The sequence below is a fragment of the Elephas maximus genome, chromosome 13 (genome assembly GCF_024166365.1).
Source record: "Elephas maximus indicus isolate mEleMax1 chromosome 13, mEleMax1 primary haplotype, whole genome shotgun sequence".
Lineage (NCBI taxonomy): Eukaryota > Metazoa > Chordata > Mammalia > Proboscidea > Elephantidae > Elephas > Elephas maximus.
In genome coordinates this window covers 42,311,318-42,328,379 of record NC_064831.1, presented here as the reverse complement: position 1 = coordinate 42,328,379, position 17,062 = coordinate 42,311,318, and the positions used below count along the sequence as shown (strand labels likewise).

General features: G+C 41.3%; 1 protein-coding gene across 15 annotated transcripts in view; it reads right to left on the bottom strand.

Moving 5' to 3' along the window:
* Positions 1–17,062, bottom strand: part of INPP4B (inositol polyphosphate-4-phosphatase type II B) — a 976,853-nt gene that overhangs the window by 656,447 nt on the left and 303,344 nt on the right. The window contains exon 1 of one of the 15 annotated variants that reach the window (XM_049905347.1): positions 14,685–15,176. The exons of the other annotated variants lie outside the window; for them this stretch is intronic. The gene's annotated coding sequence lies outside the window, so the exon portion shown is untranslated. Of the gene's footprint in view, positions 1–14,684; positions 15,177–17,062 lie in introns of those variants that run through there. 15 annotated transcript variants of the gene reach the window in all.

Genomic DNA, 17,062 nt, shown 5'->3' with positions numbered 1-17,062 from the left:
CCAACACACCTCAAGCACAGCCACCACCCCCCTGTCAGTGAAGACTTGTGAGTTGTTATGATACTGGACAGGTTTCAGTGCAGCTTCCAGACTAAGAGGGCCTAGGAAGAAAGGGCTGGTGATCTACTTCCAAAAATCAGCCAGTGGAAAACCCTATGGATCACAATAGTCCAAACACAACTGATCATGGGGATGACATGAGTCAGGAGGTGACTCAACAGCAGCTAACGACAATAAACAGTGACCTACTCCAGGTCTTCTAACTTAACCAGAGTCCTTTCTATTCCCCCATACTGTGCAACGCCAGGCCTATCTTTTCATTAGTCTTTCTGCCTGCTTTTTATAGTTTTTCCTTCTCTCTTCTCCTCGATGGTGTTCTGTGTTTCTCCCTCCTCGCTGTTGTTAATGATACGACTTTCTCCTCCCCCCACAGCTGTGCACCCTGATAATGGGGGATGCACTTCTGGCATGGCAAGAGAGGGCATGAGGAGCCCATGATCATCAGAGAGTGATGTCATGAAGTCAGGTTCTGGGGAGCACCCAGATCAAACTTAGAAGAGTAAAGATAACCTGGGACATCAATCAACAGGTCTAACCAAATGTTGGAGCTGAAGGTACAGAGCCAAAGTGAGGAGGGGGTGCAGGAACCAAAAAGCCAAAAAGGGGGTACTGGAAGGAGCAAGCAATGTGACGTGGCCTGGGTGAAGTCTAATGACTAAGATGTTTATGGAGCTCTTAACCTCATTCTAGGGTGGTTACATACTGAAAATAAATAAAATGAGAAGTAAGAGTGCCTACTCATTCATTCCAATTTGAGCCTGGCCTAGAAAAGAACTCATTAGCAGGATGCTTAGACATAGGTGTCATGGGGAGAAGCCTGATGGGTTTAACTAAGGATAATAAACATTGGCCATAACACATGAGGTGTATGGAAGTCTTATTTGCTCACGACCTGGTACGCAGCTTTTCCTGGCTTTGTCTCAGGTGTTCTGAGGTTTTGGAACAATTAAATTCCAGGTAGGTGAGCCGTTGTTACATGCATTGGTTTCCAAGACAATAAACAGATAAGGCAATAGTCCAGTGTAGTAGGAAAAAGGACATTTTAAAAGCAGGCTACAATTGGAGCCTTTTCTAGAAGGATCGCTAATTTTCACTCAGAAAGAATTGTTCCTTTTTTTTTTTTTTTTTTTAAATGAGCTGACTGACACTCCAAGGGGGTAAATGCTGGGTGCAGGGTAACACAATGGTAAGGCCATTGCTGCTGATTAAAAACGATCAAGAATTAGGGTGAGCAGAAGAGAGTTGGTTGGGGTTTCTTCCTCACTCTTTCCTGAAGTGCCAGCAGGAGGGTTTGCTTTGCTGCATAGGTCTGGAAGACAAATTGGTATTCTCTGTGGGAACAGACAGGATGATTCATGCTGTGTAATGTATAATTAAGGTCTGTAAACTCAAAATGAGCAAACCAGGATGTTAGTAATCTCGGTGGAGGAGTGGCTCAAGAGGGCAGCCATACCTTATTCTCTATTTTCATCGCTTTCAGGTAGGAGAGTCAAACTTCTCTGAGATAAGGGAACTTACCAAGAATAGAAATTCTTTTCAAGCTTTTGTTTTCTTTCTTTTTTTCTGCTACCTCTTGATCTCTCACTTCTACCATAAAAATATATAGGAATTATTCTTTTTACTGCCAAGAAACTAGATTTTCCTCTCATCCCTTCTGCTTTGAAGTGTTCATTCAATCCAAACAAATTACTAAGGCCTGACTAGGTCCTAGAAGACGAAACACTTCAGAGCCACATAGTAAAACAACGTGGTTCTTGCTTTCAAAAAAGCCTACAATCTCATTGAGGAGGCAGAGATGTAAATAAAATTACACGGACCCTTACAATGGGTAAAATACTTACGTTTCATCATCCCAGTCTCCTCAAGTGTAAAATGGCAATAATAATACTTAGCTTGTCAAGGGTGTTTTAAGTATGAAGGGGTTAATGCACATAAATGACTGAGGTGTGTGCTTGGCCCGTATTAGGTACTTAATACAAACTAGTAATTGCTAACACAAACAAGTAAATGCTCTAAACGATAAACAAAAAAAAGCCAGGGAAACACAAAGGAAAGAGGAGGTTACTCAGCCCAGAAGAAGTGGACATCTGTTGCATTACGACTGCCCAGCAAGCACGCATCCTTTCTCTGGTAATAGCATTCACCTTTCCTAGACAAACCTTCTGTCTCCATGTTTGGTAAAATGACTAGCCATTTAAAAATAATAAAGGCCATTTCAAAGCTTCAGTAGAGTCTGGGTTTACAAAGAAACCTAAACACTAAATCACACTGCATTTAAAAAATGAAAAGAATTAGTGGGGGTTTTCCTTTTGTAATTTTCTTTCTGAGACAACATAGAGGTAGGGAAGAGGGGAAGATGGAGAGACAAAGCAGGAAGCTAGAACCCAGGTTGTAAAAATGTCCAAGGGGCATTTAAGACAAGGATTGGCTAATATTCTACTACAAAATTGTTTGCATTTCCATAATGAAAGTCTTTTCCATCTCCCTAAGCCTGTGCTAATCTGTTATATACACACAGGTCTGGTGTGCTTCTGTTTGTTTTTCTAGAAAGCACAGGGAGTGTTGAGCTCCATATCTTTGTTGACACAGAGTGGAACTGTAGCAGCCTGCAAGGATTGGCAAACTGATGCGTGAACTACACTAATTCAGTTGAAGCAGAAGCTCACAGTGATAGATGGCCAAGAGAATGTAAATTAGATATAGAGATATTCTAGTTGGGGTTTTATTTTAGGATCTGTTCATTTGAACGCTGAGGCAATACACAGCTCCACCTTGTTTAAATCACTGCCCTAGCTCTGAAACAGGAGCATTTGACTGCAGACTGTTGGATGCCTATTTCAGAAAAGTAGAATTGACTCAGTGTCAACAGGGCAGATCACAGGATTTCTTCCACAAAGTCACAGGAACATTGTGGAAAACAAAGTCCTTCCTCAATATCCACAGGGGATTAGTTCCAGAACCACCCTCCACCACACACACACCCTGCGGACGCTTAAGTCCCTTGTATAAAATGGTGTAGTATTTGCATATAACCTACGCACATCCTCCTGTATACTTTAAACCATCACTAGATGATTTATACCTAACACAATGTAAATATTATGGAAGTAGTTGTTTCCTCACAATTGAAGACTCACTCTGGAGGGTAGCCTTTCTCTTCACTGAGTTTCCGGAGCTCTTCTGGGAACGCGGATGCTGCCGGGACAACAGCCGGTGCGGCTTTACTCGTGATCTTGAACTTCTTAAGGCTGTAGTACTTTACAGAGCTAGCCAGCCATCCCTTACAAGCCTGAAACTCTTTCCTCTTGTTCTCAACTCCCTCACACTTAGCGTTTGAAGGATTGCTTTGATCACTCAACTGCCTTTTAGAAGCCACTTTTTTCACAGAAAAAAGGGGTGCACACAAGTAGCGAATGAACGGGATGCGAGGTGAACGACTCTCAAACAAGGAGTGCTGGAGAGAGACCAAGGACCTATGAAATGGCGGGAGGCAACAGCAGGGGATGCTGACACATCACTTCATTTGCATAGATTTAGCATAGTGCTTGGCATGCAGCAAATTTCAAGTTTTGTTTTTTTGGACCATTCTTTTTCTTTTCTGAATATTTTCTATCCGGAGTTGGTTGAATCTGTGGATGTGGAACCCACGGACTTGGGGGCCAACTGTACTCTGAAATTATTCCTATAAAATTTGGGGAAGGGGGCTATTGGAGATTGAATGTAGCTGACCAGGAGGTATAGACAATGCTCTGTGAACCCTCAGGAGCAGTGCTGCTTAAATTTTGATATGCATGTGAATCCCCTGAGGATCTTGTTAAAGTGCAGATTCTGACTCAGTAGGTCTGGGGTGTGGACTGAGATTCTGCGCTTGTAACCAGTTTCCAGACACTGCTGAGGCTGCCAGTCTGTGGTTCACACTTGCAGTAAAAAAAAAAAAAAAAAAGGAGTACCAAGGCTAAATTCTCTCACATACCCGCTACTCGCTTCCATCCAGTCAATTCCGACTCATAGCGACCCTATAGGACAGAGTAGAACTGCCCCATAGAGTTTCTAAATAATAGTATCAAATAATAGAGGAGCCTGGGATTTATTAAATTAACCTCTTTGTACGCAGAATTCCTTGAAACTTAGTCTTTTTGAAAAGGAAAGGAAAGTATTTTTTGGTACCCTGGTGGTGCAAACAGTTAACAAGCTCAGCTGCTAATCAAAAGGTTGGGCTTAGAGTCCCACCTGAGGTGCCTTGGAAGAAAGGCCTGGCAATCTAGTTTCAAAAAAATCAGCCATTGAAAACCCTATGGAGCACAATTCTACTCTGAAACACATGGGGTTATCATGAATTGAAGTTGACTCCATGAAAACTGGTTTTTGTTACCCATGGGAGCAGAGTCCCAGAGAAACTGGATTCCTAAAGTGGCCTGATAATTAGGAAACCTTTTGAACCTTTGGTAGGAATCACATATTACCAAAAGCTAGGAGTCTTCTTGGAATATGCAATATCAAAGACTAGAAAGAAGTTACAGATGGCAGCAACATTGACTCTCAGAGAAATAAACAGAATGTAAGTCATAAAATTAACAATTATTACCATTTGTTTATGCTTACTGTCTGTCAGGGACCTTAGTAAGTATTTTACCACATATTATCTCCAACTTAACCCAGACCCAGTGCCGTCGAGTCGGGAAACTAAGGCTGGAAGAGGCTAAGTACTTTCCCAAGGTCACACAGCTAATAATTAGCAGGGCAGGGGTCTGAACACAGGTAGTCCTACTCTAGAGTCCACACTCACAACTACTATGCTCTCTCCATCTCCTACACCCATTGCTCCACCAAAATAGCTTTTGCACTGGAGACCAGTTATCTCCATGATTCCAGATGCAATGGACATTTTCAGTTCTCTAAGCAGCCCTGAACCTCAGACCTCTCTTTCTTTCTCTAAGTATTATCTTTCCCTGGTGCTCAGGGCACAGACTCTCTTGGCTCCTGTTCTGTTTTTCTAGAATTCCTCTCAGTTTCCTTTTCAGTTTCATCCTCCCTTATCTGGTCACTAAATGCTGGGATTCCACAGGGATCAATCTGAGGCTCTTTTCTCACTCCGTAGTTTATACCTATATGTAATAACAACCACTGCTTTCGTTGCCACCTCTACTTAGATGACTCCAGGTCCCCAATATTTCTGAAATCTATACTCATATATCCAACTGCCAAGTTGACATCTGTCTTCGTATGTCTGAAAGCAGCTCACATGCAGTAGATCTAAAACTAAGCTCAAGATTGCTGCTTGCATCTTCACCCTCCACAAAACGCTGTGTGGCAGAAGCTGCAGTCTGTGCCCCACTCACATGCCTTTGGCTTTCTTATTTCAGTTCATACCCCCAACTTCCAACTGCCAGCATTTGCATTCTTTTGTCTGAGAGTTTTCTCTGGCCATTAGAGTCCAATCTGCCTACCCCGTATGACAGGCCAGAAGCACTGGAGAACTGATGCCCTGAATATTGAATATACCAGGGACTACCTTTTTTACCAGAAGAATGAACAAATCAGTCTTGGAAGATTATCAGGAGGGAGCAGTCCTTGGAGAAGGACATCATGCTTGGTAAAGTAGAGGGTAAGCAAAAAAGAGGAAGACGCTCAATGAGATGGTTTGACACAGGGCTGTAACAATGGATTCAAGCATAGTAACGATTGTACAGATGGCACAGCATCAGGCAGTATTTTGTTCTGTTGTACAAAGGGTCACTATGATTTGGAACTGACTCAGGGACACCTAATAACAACAGTAAACTAATAAAAGGAGCCCTGGTGGCACAGTGGTTAATTGCCTGGCTGCTAACCGGAAAGGTCAGAAGTTTGATCTCCCCAGCCACTCTGCAGGAGAAAGATGTGGCAGATTGCTTCCATAAAGATCACAGCCTTGGAAACCCCATGAGACAATTCTAGTTTATCCTGTAGGGTGACTATGAGTTGGAATCAACTTGATGGCAAAGGGTTTGATTTTTTGGGTTTAGTCAACTAATGAAGGACTTTGGTAGCACAAACGGTTTGCACTCAACTGCTAGACTAAAGGTTGGTGGTTTGAACCCACCAAGAGGTACCATGGAATAAAAGGACTGGTGATCTGCTTCTGTTAAGTTTCCAGTCAAGAAAATTCTTTGGAGAAGTTCCACTCTGTAACACTTGGAGTCACCATGAGCTGGAAATGACTCAGCAGCAATTATCAACAGCAACAAGTCAACTATTGCCTAACAGGAGCTGAGGCACATGTTCCATGCTGGCTTCCAGAAATCCCCAGTAGCCACAGCTCCTATAGTCTATCATAGTAAATCATTTGATAAAGCATCTTTTATTGACAGCCTTCTCGTCTCTGTCTCACTCCCTAACTCCCCTACTTGTCTTTCCTGGAATAAACCACTTTCTCTTTAACATTGGGGTCTGCTTCTGGAGAAAACCAAATTAAGACACATCCCCCACCTGATTTTCTTCTATGGTTCCTTTTTCAATCTAATTCCACTGGCTAGAAATCCAGAGTCACTCTTGACCTCACCCACTCACTTATACTCCAGAGCCACTATCACTTAAACCAAAAACCAAAACCAAACCCAGTGGTGTCACAAATTTTGTCCATTAACTAACTTCAAATTGTCTACTTCTCCATTTTCCCCACCAACTCCCCAATCCAACTGCCATCACCTCTTACTTGAAACAGTGAGATAAGTCTCCAACTGGCCTCCCACACCAACTCTTGACCCCCTCAAATCAGCTTGCCCTGATGCATCAACAGTATAATGCAAGCTTGCTCATGTCACAATCCCCATGTCCCATCTATTTAAGTCCTTTTCTTAGTAGCTTTCAGTGGCTCTTAGGATGATAGACTACTTTAACCAGCCAATAAGGCATTGCATGATTTGACTTTGCTTTCCGTCCCAGCTTCATCTTGTATTGAACTACCCTACATACCTCGAGCTCCAGCCATTTTAAACCTTAAAACGTTTTTCTGTTTTCAACATTACTAATGGATTTTAGTGACGTGCAAAAACAATTTAGTCAGTCAAGATCAGCATTTCATTTTAATAAAATGGAAAACATTAAAAAAAATGTTACTGTTATTTTTAGAAATTATTTTTCAATTGTATGTGTACTGGGTCATGGTAAAAAAAATGTTTTAAACGATGCTTTGAATATATGTTCTCTCCTACCACTGAGCTGCAGTATATGATGTTCCTCTGCCTGGAAAGCTCTTCCCTCGCCTCTTTTTCCTGGGAATTTTGCTTACTTTCCTGATATCTACTGCATATGTGGTGGGGTCCTAAGGAGGAGGTTCAGGATCTGAAAGATTAGCCCCTAGGCAGCACCATTTAGAGTTGAGGAAAATCAAGCATAACCAATTTGGGCAAGATTAAAAATAAAATCCATGAAGAATTTAAATGTTAAGCTTCAGATGGCTACCAACCATACCAAGCCAAAGGCGGACAATTCCAAGAGAGGGTAGGAAGCAGAGTGCAGTACAATGGATCACTTTTATATGGCCTTTCTCACCATGGTTGTGTAATTCCCACCCAGGTGATTAGGTGGGACTATGCAAATAAGGTAATTCTGCTAGGGTGGGATTGTGCAAATAAGATAATTGCGGCCAACCAAGGGGATTGAACAGAAACCCTGGTAGCATAGTGGTTAAGGGCTAAGGCTGCTAATGAAAAAGTCCACAGTTTGAATCTACCAGGCCCTCCTTGGAAACACTATGGGGCAGTTCTACTCTGTCCTGTAGGGTCTCTAGGAGTCAGAATCAACTCCACAACAATGGGTTTGTTTGTCTGTTTGTATGTTTTTTTTTTTTTTTGGTTAGCCTTAAAAGAGAACCAATTCCAGAACAAAGGGAGGATCTCACCACCACCAAAGAAGAAAGGCCAAAAGTGAAGTGTTTCCTTTGGACCTTGGATTCCTGTGCTGGTGAAGCTTCTGGAACCAGGAGACTGAGATAGAAAGAGAGCTATAATACTGAACAGCAAGAAGTGGTAGCAGAGAAATGGGGGCAGGAGAGACTGGCAGGAGAAGGCACAGTGGGCTTTCTGGCCCATGGAGCAAGAAAGCTGAGCGCTTTGGGGTAGGAGGCTTGCTGGTGGAGTACAGTCCTTCCAGGCATTTGGTGGAGCTTGGATTGCTGACCCACAGAGCTACAGCTTAGCGACTTCCTGCCCAGGCTTACTGGTGGAGTGGAGTGCCTCTGGACACTTATCAGCAGAGCTTAAAAAGCTTTGTTTAACACTTGCTCAAGCAGGGCAGAAGCCAAGGGGCAGAGAGAGGCTTGCTTGTGGGCACAGCTGAAAAGAGCCTGTCCTGATGGAAGAACTGTATCCTGAACATTTCTGAACCTGAACTGCAACCCTTACTTTGCTAATAAACCCCATAATCATGAGTAGTGTCTGTGAGTTCTGAGTGGCCATTGCAATGTATCATTGAACCCAGCAGAGAAGTATAGAGTGCCATGGGAGGGACGGTTGGTGTCAAAATTGATAAAGATGGAAGAGAGAGGAGGCATGGCTGAGCCCCTCCTCATAGGAATCAGCCTTGAGCTGTTAATCTTGATTCTCCTTTTACCTTGTAAAGTTAGAGGAGTCAGACGCTGTCCCACACCATTTACACACAGAGCCTGGAGACTTCCTCAAGCCATCAGAGTGTAGCCACAGGGATTGTACAGGACACTCTGGCACACTGAGAAAGACAGATTGGAGGTTGAGACGGCTGTGGCAAAGATAGCAAATTTAGAAAGCTAGTTCGGTAGCCCATATTTATAAAGACAGCAGCTATGGGGTGGAAAAGGAGGGGTAAACCTGAACGATGTTAAGGAGGTAGGGTCTGTGACACATGGATACAATGCAGTCTATCTCATGTACTATTAGACACTAAAAATTAGTAAATCAACAGTTTATAGTTGGTTTATATCATCTTCAGAGTCAACTTAGGAGGGTGAAAGACTGAATGAAAATCATTAAAAAAAAAATTCTTATTTTCTGCCTAATGACAGAAAGTGCATATATATATTTTTTCTCCTATTCAGTGAGAAAAGAGAGTTCTTAGTTATTAGTGACATATGAGAACTCAAGACAGGATTATATAGTTAAAATGAATTTAAACTTCTAACTTGGTGGGTTAAGAAAATGAGTCTCAGAGCTTCATAGTTGTATAAGCTAAGTGCCAGAGCTACAATCAGAACCCAGGTCTTCAGTCAGCTAGAGAAGGGCTTTATCCACATGCCTAGATGGGCCTTCTCTTTCCATACCAACAAGACCAAGATGTTTCCCTGGCCCAGGCAGGCTCTGCTCCCACTGCCACCAGCTGTGTGAAGGAATTACCACATCACCCTTTGATGTCTTAGGCAGGGCATTGCTGAGGTCCCTGACTACAGATCCAAGTTCACTTAGCATGTAAGTGGAGAAAAATAATAGTTATTTTTTACTGAGAACATGGAATAGGGTTATGATAAATAAAATAGAAGAAAAGGCAAATTTTACAGTCAGTTTGGAGAACTGAAAGAAGTTAATGTCTGATTAGGTATACGAGATGAAGGAGGAAGAAGCACTAAGGAAGAACCTAAGATTTGGATACAGGGAAGAACGTTGGAATCATTGGTCAACACAGGATCACTTGGGAAGGAGAAGCAGGCAGGTTGACGTGGGAAAGACCTTTAGTTCAGCCTGGAATGAGTTAACTTTGAAAGGAGGGCAGGATATACATGTGGAGATTTCCGGCTGATGTGTTATTTGGGGGAAATATTTTACATCACCTGGTGTGTGGGTAAGACAGTTTTATTTCCACTTTGAGTCAGAAAGATGAGCTTAGCTGTTATAGCAGGCGGGATAAGGGCCTGAAGTAGGTGCACAAATTGCAGAGGAAAGTATTGACTGCAGTTTTTATCATCTACGCTGATACTTAGAAAACCTACACCATTCCCCCATATATTCAGGGAGGAGAGTAGAAGACAGAGGGCCTGCAAGGGGGTCTTCCTTCCCTTTTTCTGATGCATCGGAGCTGATAACAGCACAAAGCTGCAACTCAAAACTGCCCTGATGTGACCACGTGGGCCAGCAGCCAGCCTCCAACATCATATCCCAAGTCAGGTTTACACACAGCTGCTCTCCCTGAGAGATGCTTTCAAAGAGGCTGCCTGGAGAGGTTTTCCATTGCCAGGGTGAGCATCTTTATAACTACTCACAACTGCTGACATAGCTGGAGGAAGGCTGGCAGTTTTCCAGGGTAGGGCTGCTGATGTGAATTTTGTGAAGGGGTTGTAGAGAGGAGGAAATAAAAATGGAGAAAAGTTTGAACTGAATTTAGTTTCAGATGTTAAGATCAACACGGATGAAAAGGAGTGTGTGAAAGTGCCTTTAATTCCCAGAAATGGAACTTCTGTGAAAGTCAGACTCACCACAGAGAATGACTTCAGAGAATTGAAGAGACACAAAGGCCTTGAAGTTCTCTAGTCTGCCATCCCCCACCTCCCAAAAACTCACAGACACATGGCCTCCTCAGAAGATGAAACTGAGACCAGAGAGGTCACATGTGCTGCTGGAGGTCACATGGGCAGCTCTTAATGCCAGAATCAGGGAATACATTTCAGATTGCAGACATTCATTCTAGGTGGCCTTCTTACCATTCTACACTTCATTACAAAACCTGTTAAGGATGTGGTCATAGCCAACACAAATCCAAAAGCTGTAAGGAGCCATTATAGGTATCTAATAATAGTAGGATGAATAATTGAGTTAGGAATAGGGACTGTTTGTGATGAAATGTAAGGTGGAACTGAGATAACTTATATTCCATGAAATTAAGACCCCAAATACAGGTCCCTCAAAATGGAATGGTTCCCCACAGCTATGATCTCTAATGTCTGTTCTTGTGGAGCTTCTGGTTTCTTCTTCGGGTTCAGTCTTTCCATGTCTCCTTCAAGGTTCTGGTCTTGGCCCCAGAGCCATAAGGAACTCGTTTCTCAAAACAAGTGTCCAGCAACAATCAACCCTATTTCTAGTCTCTGTATTTGAAACATGATTGCTCTGGGGCTGGGTTTTGACTCACTGCCCAGTCCCTCTGCATCTGAGGCTCTTGACCCACATCCCTGGTGTCAACCAAGATAACCACACTTGCCCATTTTAATCCCGAGCCACTGGTACCAGTCTTACATTCTAAATTTATTCTCAACCTATTTCCTTTTGCTGAACTCAAACAAACAAAAAAGCCCACAGACTCTGGTCAGAGTGTCAGTCATCTGAGCCCTCTCCAAAACCTTGACCGCATTCTGACCCACACATGTGTACTAGGATCACTTGTGGGTTTTGTGTATTGTGGCTTTGTACCTAGATGGGCTCTTTTTTGTCTGCTGGATTCACAGCATTATTTGTCTTGCATCCTCTTGTCTCATCCCCTTGTTATCTCCCAGGTCTCATCGCCCTGTCCTAACTAACACACTGACCACAATTTGATGTTGGCAGCACAAAATAAAGAGAAAAGCAAGACAAAAACTGAAAGTTAAGGAGAAAACAGTACTTTTAGAGAGTTATTACTAATGTACCTAAATATGAAGCCTAAAGGCAAGCAAATTCTATAACCCATATGTATTATTCAGGGTAGGCTAGGTTGTGCTGACGCTAACAAATTCACCTGGAAATCTCAGTGGATTAACACAAGAAAGGTTTATTTCTGCTTCTTGGTATATATTCAATGGGTATTATTAGCAGATGCAAAAGTACCCACTCTATATGGGAGCTAGGGACCTTAGTTAGAGGAGGTCTCACCTTCTTAAAGCTCCTTCCATTAGGAATAAGTGTCCTTCTAGATTGTTTGGCAGGTTGACAGGCATTGGAGGCTCATATTGGGAAGGTGGGCTTACTGTCTTAGCCCGAAATTAACACATATCACTTCCTCTCACAGCTCTTCGGCTAGAAGTAGACATTGGGTCCTGCCCATCTGCAAGGAGGCTGAGAAGGGCAATTTCTCCATGTGGTCCAAAGGGGAGGTGAACTGGATGCCAGGAATGTGAGTCATGTCTGGTGCGCGTTGATTTCAGTTATTGTGATTCTCAAATTCTTGCAATTGTTGTTAGGTAAAGGGCCACTGTGCTCTCATTTATTACAATGCTGCTCATTTTAGTTGATAATGAACAAAGTAGACTGCAGTAAATGTGATAAAAAGGGACGACTATAGACTGACAGGGTGATGACATGATAGTGCATATATTAAAAGCCGAGAGAACCTAAGGGGCCAGAGAGGGGTTGTGCTATTGCAGCTTTATTTCTCTGTTTTGTCTTTGTTTATTCTATTTTGTGGCTTGAGGAGAAGAATTTAATGTTTGTTTATATTGTGTACCTTGTACTTAAAGAGCTAAGATTAAAATCAGAACATTTTCCTCTCATTATCAAGAGTAACAGCACATAATAATCAATAGCAAAAAAAATCTTGTTAAAAGTAATTAGTAATGTTTGAATACGACAGCAAGTTTGCAAACAGTGAAATCGTACGCATCCGTTTTAATCAATATTTTGATTTAATTCTAGACTGTCACTTATGTTTCTACAGATATTTAAAATTGTAAACTTTGTCCTTTACGCACAACGCTATGATGAATCAATGCGTATGTTAATTATGGTGCGAGCTTAACTAGAGGTGGCATCAAAATACTTTTAACTGTCACAGTATATAAATTGAATGTTCTGCCAAGGATACACTAAAAATAGTAAAAAAAGAAAGTTTTTCAATTTCTCTTGATTATTGCCCACTCTTCTTTGTTATACTATACATTGAAAATGTTTTGGGTTATTTATATAGTTGGCTTTATAGACCTTAAAAGACTACAACAGGACTAGAGCTGATATAATTCTGTCTGTCCAACCAGCACAGTCACCCAAGGGGCATGCAAGAACTGTCATCTCCAGAGCCCCATCACATCTCAGGATATCCATTTAGATAAGCAGCAAGGAATAAAAATAAACAATTACTTCTCCTCCAGTTCTGCCACCCATCTGTCAGTTTGTCGAACTATGGTGGCTTGCATGTTGTCATGATGTGGGAAGCTATGCCACTGGTATTTCAAATACCAGCACGGTCACCCATAGTAGACAGGTTTCAGTAGAAACTTCAGACTAAGACAGACTAGGAAGAAAGGCCTGGCAATCTACTTCCAAAAATTAGCCAGTGAAAACCCTAGGAATCACAACAGCATAATTGTCTAATATGCTAGAAGATGAGCCCCCTAGGTCGGAAGACACTCAAAATCCACAGTGGCCACAACAACGGATTCAAACATACCAACAATCAGGAAGATAGCACAGGACCAAGCAACTGTTTCGCTCTGCTATATGGAAGGTCGTCATGAGTCACAGCTGATTTGAGGGCAACTAACAACAACAAATCCCACAAAATGGGCTATAGCAAGCAAGGTGTTCTGTCTGTTGAGATGACAACAAAAAGTGGAAGTGTTTTGGCAACATGGACGTCTCAACACCAGAAGCCCGTCTTTTTTAAGACGTCTTCTGAAAGCCTTCTCTGCCGCAGCCTCTCCCGTGAGTGGCCCCGCCAGGAAGGGTGATGGTCTCACCATCGCCTGCTCTTCTGCAGCTGTGAGAGCGTACACACACGCCATCATCTGTGTCTATGGAATTAAGCTGCTTCTTAACCCTGAAAGCTCATAAATGTTGCTATTGATTTTAAAATAGCAGTCTTACATAGGCTGATAAAATCTTGGCTGTCATTTTGGTGAAAATTAAAGTGACCCTTTTAATATCACCCATTTTTCTTCAGGGAATATTTGCCAAATCAACACCATAAATTTAAAAAAAAAAAAAAAACCTTAAAAAGACCACACTTAAAATTAACAGAATTTATGTATGTTCAAAACTAACTCAATCACTACACATTCCACAAATTTGTGGAAGATCAGGACTTTTTATTTTTTTAATCGGATGGAGTAGATGACCAAAAAATAAAATTATAAACTCTCTACTCTCTGATTTTTCTGAATATATCCTCTGATGGGAAAGAATAAAATATAGCACTGTTTAAATGACACTTGAGATGAGATAAATGTATACTTGCAGAACAGAAACCAATTCACAAAAATTATTTCACTTGAATAGAGACCTGTTTTATAAATGGAAGAACTGGAGGAGAAAGGTAACATGACTTGCTCAAGTTTCTAAAGTTGTGAGTGGAGCAAGAAATGGACTATTCTTCTTCCAATCTGAGATTTTTTTTTTTAACTCATCTTCTAAAGAGCAGTAAAGACTTAAATGTTTATTTTGTGCACATTGTAAGAAAACTTCTAGCCAAAGTTAATATACACATATATATATATATTTTTTTTTTTTTGCAAAAAGTTTCTATGCATATTTCAAGGCTCCAGTATTATGTCTAGATTTCTCCTCTCTCTCTTTCTCTCTCCTTTATCACTTAAAAGTCTCAGAGGGGAATAAAAGAGGGATAGTAAGATTTCATCAGAGGAGAGTTCAGACCTAGAAAGAGGAAAAGAATATCTTTAACATAGAGAACATTTGGCATAGATCTTTAAGGGGACGGGGGACTTCACTATATTCTTTTGCTTTACACATAAAGGATCATGGACGTAAAGGAAAAGTTACCAAGTATTTTGTTGCTTGAACGAGGATAGGGATATTCTTGTGAGGCTCTGAAGGGCTTCACAGTTGAAAAGTAACGTGAAAACAACTTCTGCCACTGAACGATTGTTATAAAGCTCAGCACCTTTGATAAAAATATACCCCTGTTCAATTTCCAGTCACATCAAATTCTCATTATAAGCACCTAAACCCCATCTCTCTATGAGCCAGACTGTAACAAAAGTAGCAGCTTTATGCATTACATTTTGCAACACACGCTTATACCCCATATATTCCAGGTCAGAAAGCAGATTCTAGGACTTCTTTCTCTTGCTGAATACCAGGATTGGATGCCAAGCCTCAGGGAGATGAGGAACAAGGAAGTACTTGTGACCTGGTGCCTTACAGGACAAGAGAGAAATCCTGTTGCCTTTTGGGAACAGAACTGTCTGGTTCCTAAGGACTTGCACAATGTCCATCTTCTGTTAAAAAAAAAAAAAAAAAAATTGCTGAAAGTTTAATTCAGAATCCATGAGTAGGAAAATTATGGGCAAAATGAGAAAGAGGAAAAAAAACAAAAAAAAAACGGTCCTGAATGTAGGAAAAGTAAAAATCTACTTAATAATTTCCGTGCCATTCTTTCTTCTCACGCTATTTTCAAATATTAAATACTGCTATATTTCTTTATGAGGTCTGATAAGAAAATGAAATTAAATGCCAACGCGGTTAAAGTTCCCAAACTAACCTAACCGTGGAAACCAGAATAGGAAGCCACAGGCACCAACAGTGAATGCTAGGGTTCGAAACACAAGTGCTAAGACAAAGCAGCTGCCACTTTGCCAGTAAAGAGGCCAGGGCACGTGACTCTGAGGTGGTTTTGCCCTTTAAATAAAACTCCGTTTAGCAGCGAGAAGCGTCTCTAGTAGACAGAAAGATGAATACTGCTTTCAAAAAGAAAATAGGTCAACTGATATGACAGAATGAAACCTGGCTATCGTCAGTTTTTAAGGAAATAAAGCCTAAAATGAAAGGCAAAATTCAAGGATGTTGGCTTGAATGTTTGGAATGTTGGTTTCATTGTTAACGCCGGTAAATGAATCCATGTAATTTACTAAATGGTACATTCTTATCTATATTTCTCGTGAATAGACACAAAAGGTACCCCAAAATAGGCTAACTGAAGAGGAATTAAGTGACAGAGTTGGAAAAGAAACAGGACGGTCTGAAGATAAAATGAAAAAGGGCTATTTATAAGGTGAGAACAGTAATAGGAAATTAGAATCAAGGTTACAATTACACTGTAAACAACAATCATCAATCCCTATATTAGGCTTATGCATTATATTACAAAGATGGCCATACTGCTTTGTAGTGTTTCCCAGCAAGAAGTGGCATCTATTTCCCGGCCCTTGAAACTGGCTGGGCTGCCATTGTGACTTGCTTTAACTAATAGAATGTGACATATGATATTGTGCCAGCACTGAGCCTAAGCCTCAAATGACCTTACAGTTTCCACTCTCACTCCCTCTTTTTGAGTCCACCTCCACCATAAGAACAGCCCTGGGCTAGCCTGCTATATGGTAAGAAAATCATGGAACAGAAGATGTTCATTCAACTCACAGAAGGAGAGCCACTTAGCTAATACAGCGGTTGACACAGACACATGAATGAGCCCTATTGGAATCAGCAGAAGAACCGCTCTGCTGATCTAAAACTGAAATTCCAACTTACCAAATTATGAACTAAACAAAGAGTTGTTATTTTAAGCCACTAAGTTTTGTGGTCATTTTTTACACAGCAAAAAGATAACTGATGGAACTCATATGTTCTAAGAAGTTTCATGTAAGTTTGCCATCAACTCAATATTCCAAACCTTTATTAATAACTATATGCCAGGCATGCTGGTAAAGCTTAGTAATAATGCAGTTGGGGGGAATCGACACATAAACAGGCTATCTCAACATGGTATGTTAAGTACAGAGTTCCCTGGTGTACAAGGTATAGCACTCAGTCTACCTTGTGGATGCCAGGAAGTGTCAAAGGAGAAGATACCTGAGTTAAGACTTGAAATATATTATGAATAGGCCAAATAAGGTGGGAGAGGTGCTCCAAGCAGATGGACAGTAAAAGTGTGAAGACGTAAAACCGTAAAGCATAAGCAGGGAAATATAAGAAATTTGTATCAGTAGAATGCAAAGTTTTAGTCAGAGAATGGCAAGAAATGAGACTAAAAAAGGTAGTAGAAAGCAGACTACAGAAAGCTTCATATGATTTGATAAACACCTTGGATATAAGTATATTGATGGAGGCCTAGGCCAGTAGTTCTCAAACACTGGGGCGTGGGGGTGGGGCAGAAATATCATCAGGTGTTCTTGTTATGAATAAATATTTCCAGAGCTCTA